This window comes from Apium graveolens, chromosome 7 (assembly GCF_009905375.1).
Source record: "Apium graveolens cultivar Ventura chromosome 7, ASM990537v1, whole genome shotgun sequence".
In the NCBI taxonomy this organism is placed as follows: Eukaryota; Viridiplantae; Streptophyta; class Magnoliopsida; order Apiales; family Apiaceae; genus Apium; species Apium graveolens.
This window is the reverse complement of record NC_133653.1, coordinates 256,464,117-256,473,213: the sequence shown is the minus strand read 5'-3', so window position 1 is coordinate 256,473,213 and position 9,097 is coordinate 256,464,117.

Below are 9,097 nucleotides of genomic sequence, written 5' to 3'. Positions count from 1 at the left end.
ATTTCTCAAAGTTTTCATGGGTTTATTTCCTTGGATCAAAGGATGAAGCTAGTGAAATCATTATCAATCATATCAAGCAAGTCAATAATCATCCAGATTTCAAAGTAAGGAATATCAGGAGTGACAATGGAACTGAGTTCAAGAATACAACCATGAAGTTGTTCTGTGAAGAAAATGGGATCATGCATGAGTTCTCAGCTTCAAGGACTCAACAACAAAATGGTGTGGTGGAAAGGAAGAACAGATCACTAATTGAAGCTGCAAGAACAATGTTTGAAGAGTCAAAACTCCCAACATACTTTTGGGCTGAGGCTGTTAACTGTGCATGTTACACTCAGAATATTTCTCTAATTAATCAGGCAAAAGGCATGACTCCCTATCAATTGTTCAAGAGAAGAAAACCAACTTTAAACTTTCTGCATGTCTTTGGTTGCAAATGTTACATTCTAAGGAATCAACCTGATCACAAAGGGAAGTTTGATGCAAAGGCTGATGAAGGAATATTTGTTGGTTACTCTGCTGGAAAATCATATAGAGTCTACAATCTAAGAAACAACATTATCATGGAATATGTGCATGTTGTGTTTGATGATAAAAAGATTGATGGACTAACAGATGAGGGACATCATGAAGGACTCAAATTTGACAACATTGAGATATATTGTGATGATAGTGAAGATGAGAATGATGGAGAAGGCACCTCGAAAAGAATTCAAAATCTGCCTTTGGATAATGCACAGAATGCTGCATCCGTTGAAAGTCATAATTCAGCTTCCGTTGATAGAAGCAATGCAGCATCCATTGAAAGACAAAGTGCATCATCCGTTGAAGTTCATAATGAAGCATCCGTTGATCACAGTTTGTCAACGGATAATCATTTCACTTCATCAATTGATAGAACTCCCAATTCCTTTCAAAGGATCAGCAACTTAGGGGTAGTTTCAACCAATCAACATTCTATCTCATATCATGACAATACTGAGGCAACCTCATCTAGAGCTAATCTACCACCTCAAAGGAAATGGACCAAGAATCACCCTTTTGAACTAATCATTGGTGATGCTACATCTAAAGTGCAAACTAGAAGGGCTACTCAAGATGAATATCTGTATAGTAGCTTTCTATCACAGGAGGAACCTAAGAGAGTGGAAGAAGCTCTATTGGATCCAGATTGGATTTTAGCAATGCAAGAGGAGCTAAACCAATTTGAAAGGAACAAAGTATGGAAGCTGGTACCCAAGCCAAAGAACAAGAGTTCTATTGACACAAAATGGGTATTCAGAAACAAGATGGATGAAAATGGCATTGTCATAAGGAATTAAGCCAGATTGGTTGCTAAAGGCTATTCTCAACAAGAGGGAATAGATTTTGATGAGACATTTGCTCCAGTTGCCAAACTTGAAGCCATCAGAATCTTTCTAGCCTATGCAGCCCATGCCAATTTCAAGGTCTATCAAATGGATGTTAAGAGTACATTTCTGAATGGGGAATTGGAGGAAGAAGTTTATGTAAGCCAACCTCCAAGATTTGAAGATCCAAATTTTCCAGACTATGTGTATTATCTGTTGAAAGCACTCTATGGACTAAAGCAATCACCTAGAGCCTGGTATGAGACTTTGTCAAAATTTCTTCTAGATAATCACTTCATAAGAGGTACTGTTGACAAAACTCTTTTCTTTAGAAATGTTAATGGCTCTACAATACTTGTTCAAATTTATGTAGATGATATTATATTTGGTTCTACAGATGATAAGCTTTGTAAAAAGTTTGCTAAGTTAATGCAAAGTAAATATGAAATGAGCATGATGGGAGAGCTAACTTATTTTCTTGGTTTACAAGTTAAACAAGTTAGTGGTGGAATTTTCATTAGTCAAACTAAAAATATTTATGATCTTTTAAAGAAGTTTGACTTAATGGATTGTTCATCTGCAAAAACTCCCATGGCCACTGCCACCAAGATTGAATTAAACAAGGCTGAAAAGTCTGTAGACATTTCAAGTTATAGAGGCATGGTTGGTTCACTTTTATATTTAACTGCTAGTAGACCTGATATAATGTTTTCTACATGTCTCTGTGCTAGATTTCAAGCTGACCCTAAAGAGTCTCACTTAGTGGCTATTAAAAGGATTTTCAGATATCTCAAAGGGACTCCAAATCTAGGAATTTCATACCCTAGAGAGTCTGGGTTTGATCTAATTGGCTACTCAGATGCAGATTATGAAGGTTGTAAAATAGACAGGAAAAGCACAACTGGCACCTGTCAATTTCTAGGGAATAAGCTTGTGTCATGGTTTAGCAAGAAGCAAAATTCCGTTTCAACATCAACAGTTGAAGCTGAGTACATTGCTGCTGGTAGTTGCTGTGCACAGATACTGTGGATGAGAAATCAACTATTTGACTATGGACTAACTGTTGACAAAATTCCTATATTCTGTGACAACACAAGTGCCATTGCCATTACTGAAAATCCAGTGCAGCACTCAAGAACCAAGCACATTGACATCAAGTACCACTTCATAAGGGAACATGTGATGAAAGATACAGTGGAACTTCATTTTGTTCCAAGTGAAAAGCAGATTGCAGACATATTTACCAAGCCACTTGATGAATCAACATTCACAAGATTAGTAAGTGAGCTAGGTATGCTTAATTATTCATAAATTCATGTCCTCATTAAAATCTACTTTGAAGCCTGAAATGAATTTATGGCAAGAACAAAATTGGCTTTAAGTAAAGATTATTCTATCAATGGATATTCCCTATCCGTTGAAAGCCAAAATTGTTCTATCAACGGATGTTCATTATCCGTTGAAAGACAAATACATTTCTGGAAATTTTATCCTTCAACGGATAAACCTGTGTTAATCTTCAACGGATAACTATTTACCTCATTCGTTGAAGTGTCACATCAGTTACTTTAAGTAAGTCACAGCCGTTGATTTGTTTACTTAACCGTTGATACAGATATACACTGTTGTATGTATTTGTATTAAAGGCAGTTTTCAGAATTTCTACAGTTTTCTTTATTCTCAAACGGTTGTAATTTGTTTAAAAGTATCATTTAATCATTTTATTTACGTTTTAATTCGAGAAAGTATAAAAGTCCATTGAATTCTTATTTTCACTTTACGCTTTCTTGCAATTTTTACTCTCTTTCTCTCCCAAAACTCTCAATCTTTTCTCTGCAACCTCTACTCACAACAATGGCACCAGTAGTCAAGATTATGTCACAGTCTGGCTTTGTTTATGAAAAGAACAATTTCGTAGCCTTGGTGGAAAAGAATGAAGCCCATTCAGATTATCACAAGATGATGGACTTCATCAAGAACTGCAAACTAAGCTATGCAATGCTGGAAGCCCCAACTATCTATTGTGAGGTAATTGAGGAGATTTGGACAACTGCAGAGTTCAACTCCACAGATATGACCATTGATTTCTCTCTCAAAGGTAAGGATTATTGTATTAACTGTGATGATATACAGTCTTGCTTTAAGCTACCTGAGAATAATGCCATGACACCACACAATGATAATGATGTATCTGCTATGTTAGATTCCATAGGCTATTCTTTTGATTCTGCTAGTCTAAGGAGCATTAGAAGAAATGGCCTTAGGAAAGAATGATGTTTTCTTGGAGATGCCTTTATCAAGGTTTTCTCTAGGAAGATTAGCAATTTTGATGCCATAATTTCATCTCTTGTTAATATGCTCTATATGCTAGTTCCTGATAGGTACTTTAATTTTAGCAACTATGTCATGCTAGAATTAGGTTCTAGGTTCGGTAACAAAGCTAATAGACCTCATAACATCTACTATGCTAGATTCTTTATGTTATTGGCTAACCATGTTGCTGAAGGTTTGGTCATAACTAATGAGAGCAATAAACTCAAATGTTGGGCACAAGAGAAAAGGGTCCTTGCAGACCTTTTGAGAATTAACCTCAACAGCCAGGTGCCATTGGTATATTTACCAATAATGAATGCACCTCAGGTAAGTGAGGTAAACACTTCTGCAACTCCTACATCTTCCACCCCCATTGTTTCTTTGTCTTCTAGTGTGGCAATGGAATCTGTGTCTTTATCCCAACAGATTCCTACCAAAGCCACCAAACCTAAAATTCCAAAACACAAGTCAAAGAAAACCACCTCTGTTGTTTCTCAAAAGACAACAGTTGTAACAACTACCAAAAACCCTGAAGGGAGTGAACAGGGTGTGAGTGGTGAGGGGAGGGGTGAACATCAAGAAACCCCCCAGGATAAGGTGGGAAAGGTGAGTGGTACCCTAGCCAGCCAAGCCACAGTTTCTCAAAAGACTGTGGTGGTTCAAAAGGAGTCAAATAAATCCCTAGTTGCATCCTCCCAAAAGGATGCAGCTATTGAAAATAGTCCCCAACCATGGACACAGAACAAAAGAGGGAGGGACACTGAAGCCACACTTTCACCTGTCAAAGCTATTTCAAGAAGAAAGAAGGCTAAAACCCAAGTTTCCACACAGGGGGCACACACTGCACAGATACATCCACCTGTATCTTTGCCTTCTCAAATTCAGCTTGATGTGACTCCAGTAAATGTGGATTCACAACCCCATTCTCTCCTAATAGACACACAACAATCACCAAATTCTCCATCACCATCTCTGGATCTGGATATGATATTCACATCAATTCCTGATTCTCCCTCTTTAAAACTCAGGGAGGAGCCCCACTCAAATCCTGGTGATCATCATCTGTTAGATGACTTGTTGGATCATCAGCCAATTCTTTCAGACTTAGTTGAAGAATCTGTGTCACCTCACTTAAAATCAATTCACACAGATTCAACAATTATATCACTTTCAATATCTACATCTTTTCCTTCTTCAACGGATATCTCTCATCCGTTGACAAGTGGTTGTTCTTCGACGGATGAGCTTAACAGCAGTTATCCGTTGATATCATCAGTTTCCACTTCAACGGATACTCCCTATCCGTTGATGGTCTCTACACATAGAACTGATTCAATTCCAAGTGTAGAAGACATGGTTACTGTACAATCACTTCTAGGATTGAGGGAAGGGAGTGATAATTTGAGTGAGAGGCTGGGTTACTCCCAGGCAAAAGGAGAGGCTGAGAGTCAAAATATGCATGCTATTTTTTCCAGCATGGCAAAAGTAAGTGAGGGGAGTGCCACCTTAGTAGGTGAGGGTGAGGGTGTGAGGGTGTGTGTGAGCCAGGGGGAGCCCCTGATGCAAGAATATAGAGAAAATGAGAGAAAAGCAGGTACAGAAGCTATAAGGGTGGATCCAGCCATTGCTAGTGAGTCAATGATTGGTATGATGCTGAAAAGGAAAGACAATTTCAGCAACATTACAAAGCTGAAATTGATAACATTTCCTTGGATGCTGACACTCTTACTCATCCTGTTTCAGCCTATCAACTGTTGGCTGCTCAGGGCAATGTGGAGGCAGAGCAGACTTTGAACATAGTGCACACTTCAGAATCTCTTCAAAGAGATAACGTTGCTGTTAATAAGATGCCTTCTCAAGCTGGTGAGCCATCTGAAGAATTTGAAGTAAATTCTAATGATGATGACTCTAATTCTTTGGATGGGAGCATGAACTTAGGGGGAAGATGCAGACCCAAGTTCTGTTCCAGATTTACCTGAATGGGCATGGACAAAGAAATTTACACCAGGACAGTTTGGTGTAGCTGTGGTTAGGCAAGTAATGGCTATTCAAAAGGCCCTTCAGGAGACTACAGATGCTGGTACAAAGGCTATTCTTTAGGCTCATCTAGACTCTCTGCATCTCTTGCAGTTGCAGCATATCAGACATAATTTAAGTGTAGATGAACTCAAAAAGGATATTGCTGATCTGAAATCCTACAATTCTGAGAAGTTGGATTTAGTTATGTCTTATGGTACTATGCAAGATTTGTTGCTGAGATTGAGGAGAGAATTTGATGCTGACAAGAGGCTGGCCAAGTTGGAAGACAGAGTTTAAATCATTGAAGACTTTGTGGTCACCATTCTTCAAAATCAACAATCTCAGACAAATCTACTATTACAGCTGGCAAAAGCACAAGGCTTGACCCCTGTCCTTGATGATAACAAAAAGGGGGAGAATAAAAGGGAAGGGGAATGAGAGCCATCAACAACAGTTCAAATATCTAAAGTGCTAGTTCCTGCCATCACCACTTCTCCAACCCTTCAAATCAAAGGAAAGCTTGATGGAATTGATCTAATCCAGATAGCAGCAGCTGAGATGAAAGTCAAAGAGCAAAGGAAGAAAATTGATGAAAGGATGCAACAAATCTTTGGTTCTACAACTTCTAAATCAAAATCTGTGAAGCATAGCACAAAGGTGGAGCCAATCATTATGGAGCTCAAGCCAGTAAGGAGGAATAAGGTTGGAGAGACTTCTTCCAAGAATCTGAAACATATGGTTCTCAAGCCCAACAACGGATCCAATAAGGACTCTACAAAGAACCCTCTAAGCCTTGCTCAGTTGAAAGAAGTGGACTTTCCTCTTCCAAAGCCTGATGAAGACAAGGTTTTGGGTGGTAATATCATGAAGCACAAGGAGACCAAGGATGTGGTTGAAAGGATGAACATGACCATTATCTTTAGAGAGGGAAAGAGTATCTGTGTGATACAAGGATATCCCAAATTCTCAATAGCCAAGAGGGAAGAAGCCAGAAGGTTAAAGGAAGAAGCTAAAAAGCTAAAGGCTGAAAAAAGAGCACAAGCAAAGCTTGAAAAACAGCTAAAATCAAGTCAAGCTGAAGAAAAGAAAGAAATTGAAGACAAGAGTGAAGATGTAGGTATGGGGGACATGATTAGTGATGATGTAGAAGAAAGAAGTAAGGAAAGAAAGGAATGGCAGAAAGGGAACAGAAAGAAGGCCAATGCAAAAAGGAAGATGGTAGATGAAACTGAAGAAACCCAATCAAAATCCAAACCACTACCTTCTATTCCTGAACCCATTGTGCCTAACCCCTTCATAAACATCCATGGTGAAACAATCACTCCTAAGGAGGAACCAATTGATTGGGACACCATCAAATTGCCCACCTTCTTAACCACTTCTCCACCATCAAAGAAACAGAAAAGGAAAATCAAATCAACACCTCCTCTAACCTCAATCAAATTCACTCAGAAGCCTAAGCCTAAGCCACAAGCCTCAAAGGATGATTATGTTCACATTTGTGACATAAAGGAATTTTCAGACATTGAACTCTATCTGGATGAGCTGGAGGAAGTAAGGGGAATAGATGCCTATAGACAGCTTCCCGAAAGACTAGTGTTCAAATATAAAGGAAGTGGGGAAAGGACTTGGCCTCTCTACAGGATTCTGAATGAAGGCTATTCTACCTTGGTTAGAGTCTACTCAGCCATAAAAAGGGATTCTGGCTTTACCAGGACTGCCAAATCTGAGATTCTCAACAAGATTGCCAGCATAAGGAAAACTTGGTGGGAGCCCAATGCCTTGCCTAGAACATTACTCATCCAAGAGAGAGGAATTACAGTTCATAAATCACCTCATTGGTTGATGGAGTTCAGAGACAATAAAGGAGTCAGAAGATTTTTCAGACTTCAAGATCAGCTCAAGATTGCCAGTAATAAAACTCTCAAGGATATGCAATCTAAGTTGGACATCAATGAAGAAGATGAAGCTGAGTTCTACAGACAACTCCAACTCCAAATAGAGGAGAATGACAGGAGGCTAGGAAAGAAAATAAGGGATCAAAGGAAAAGAAATTAATCTGCTCAGGCTAAAGGAGCACCCTTGGAAACAATGTAATTCTTCAATTCTATCTCAGTATACACACTTTTGCAGCACTTTTGAATTTCTACTTTATTTCAGTTCATATGTTTGTTAAGTATTTTGTTATCATCAAGTTAAACCCAAATTTATGACTACAGTTCTAGTAGACATAAATAGGGGGAGATTGTTAGGAATATGTGTATTAGTTTGATGATAAGTTAAACAAAACACTTAAGTAGAAATCTAGTGTTTGTAGCCTCAACGGATAAGACCATTTTGGCTATCCGTTGAAGGAGTAGCTTTACTTAGAAATAAGTTTAGTATTGTAGCACATTTCATTCTCTGTATTTAAGTTGTAATTCTTAAATGTTGTGGGAAATTATCAGTCATGTTGACTACTAGCGGATATGCAAATAGGAGGGCTAATTGTAAATATTTCATGCCTTGTAATTTTGTATAAGTGAAGTAGTATCAACTGATATTAAAGGCCTTCAATGGATGAGAAACAAAGCTTCAACGGATGTCTCTAAAGCTTCAACGGATAACATCCATCAACGGATGAGTGCTTCAACGGATAAAGTTTCAACTGCTAAAGCATCAACGGATAAAACATCAACGGATAAAGCTTCAACGGATAAAGCATCAACGGATGAAAGCTTCAACGGATGCTTAGTTCAATAGCAGTTGATAGTGACAATTCATAAGCTGACAGAGGCACATGGGTTGACAGAGACAAACTGGAATGTGGCAGCCTCCAGGAGGAATCAAGAAAATGCAGCATTTCCATTCTGGTGCAAACAAGGAAGTATTCAAAGATTCATAGCTAAACCTAAATTGCATTGGATAGAGAAATGAAGAAGAAACATGTGAAGAATCTTTTAATTGTATTTTACAGTTTTGTCTTCACTTGTAAACTTGGTGATATATAAACCAAGTAGCAGCTAGTAATTAGAAAGAGAATTTTCCAGAGCTGTTTAGAAAAATCCAGAGAGAAAATCATCTAGTTTGTACTAGGACGCATCTGTGATTTAATTCTTTGAATCACAGATTTTCTGAAATAACACATCTCTGGTGGAACAACAAATCCACCAGAAAAGTTTTTAAGTCTATTGTATTCTTTATATTTGTGTTTGAATATATATTTGTCTGCATTAGCTGAAAGCAATTCACACACACTTTTTCATCAAAACACAATAGCCCAGAAACTGCTCAAAACTTGAAAAAGTTTTGAGATTTACATTCAACCCCCCTTCTGTAAATCTCATTGTTAGTTCACTGGGAATAACAGCCTTATTGAATCGACCATACAGAAGCCAATCCAGGCAAGAGGGAAGTTAACGATTAGGTGAACGCCA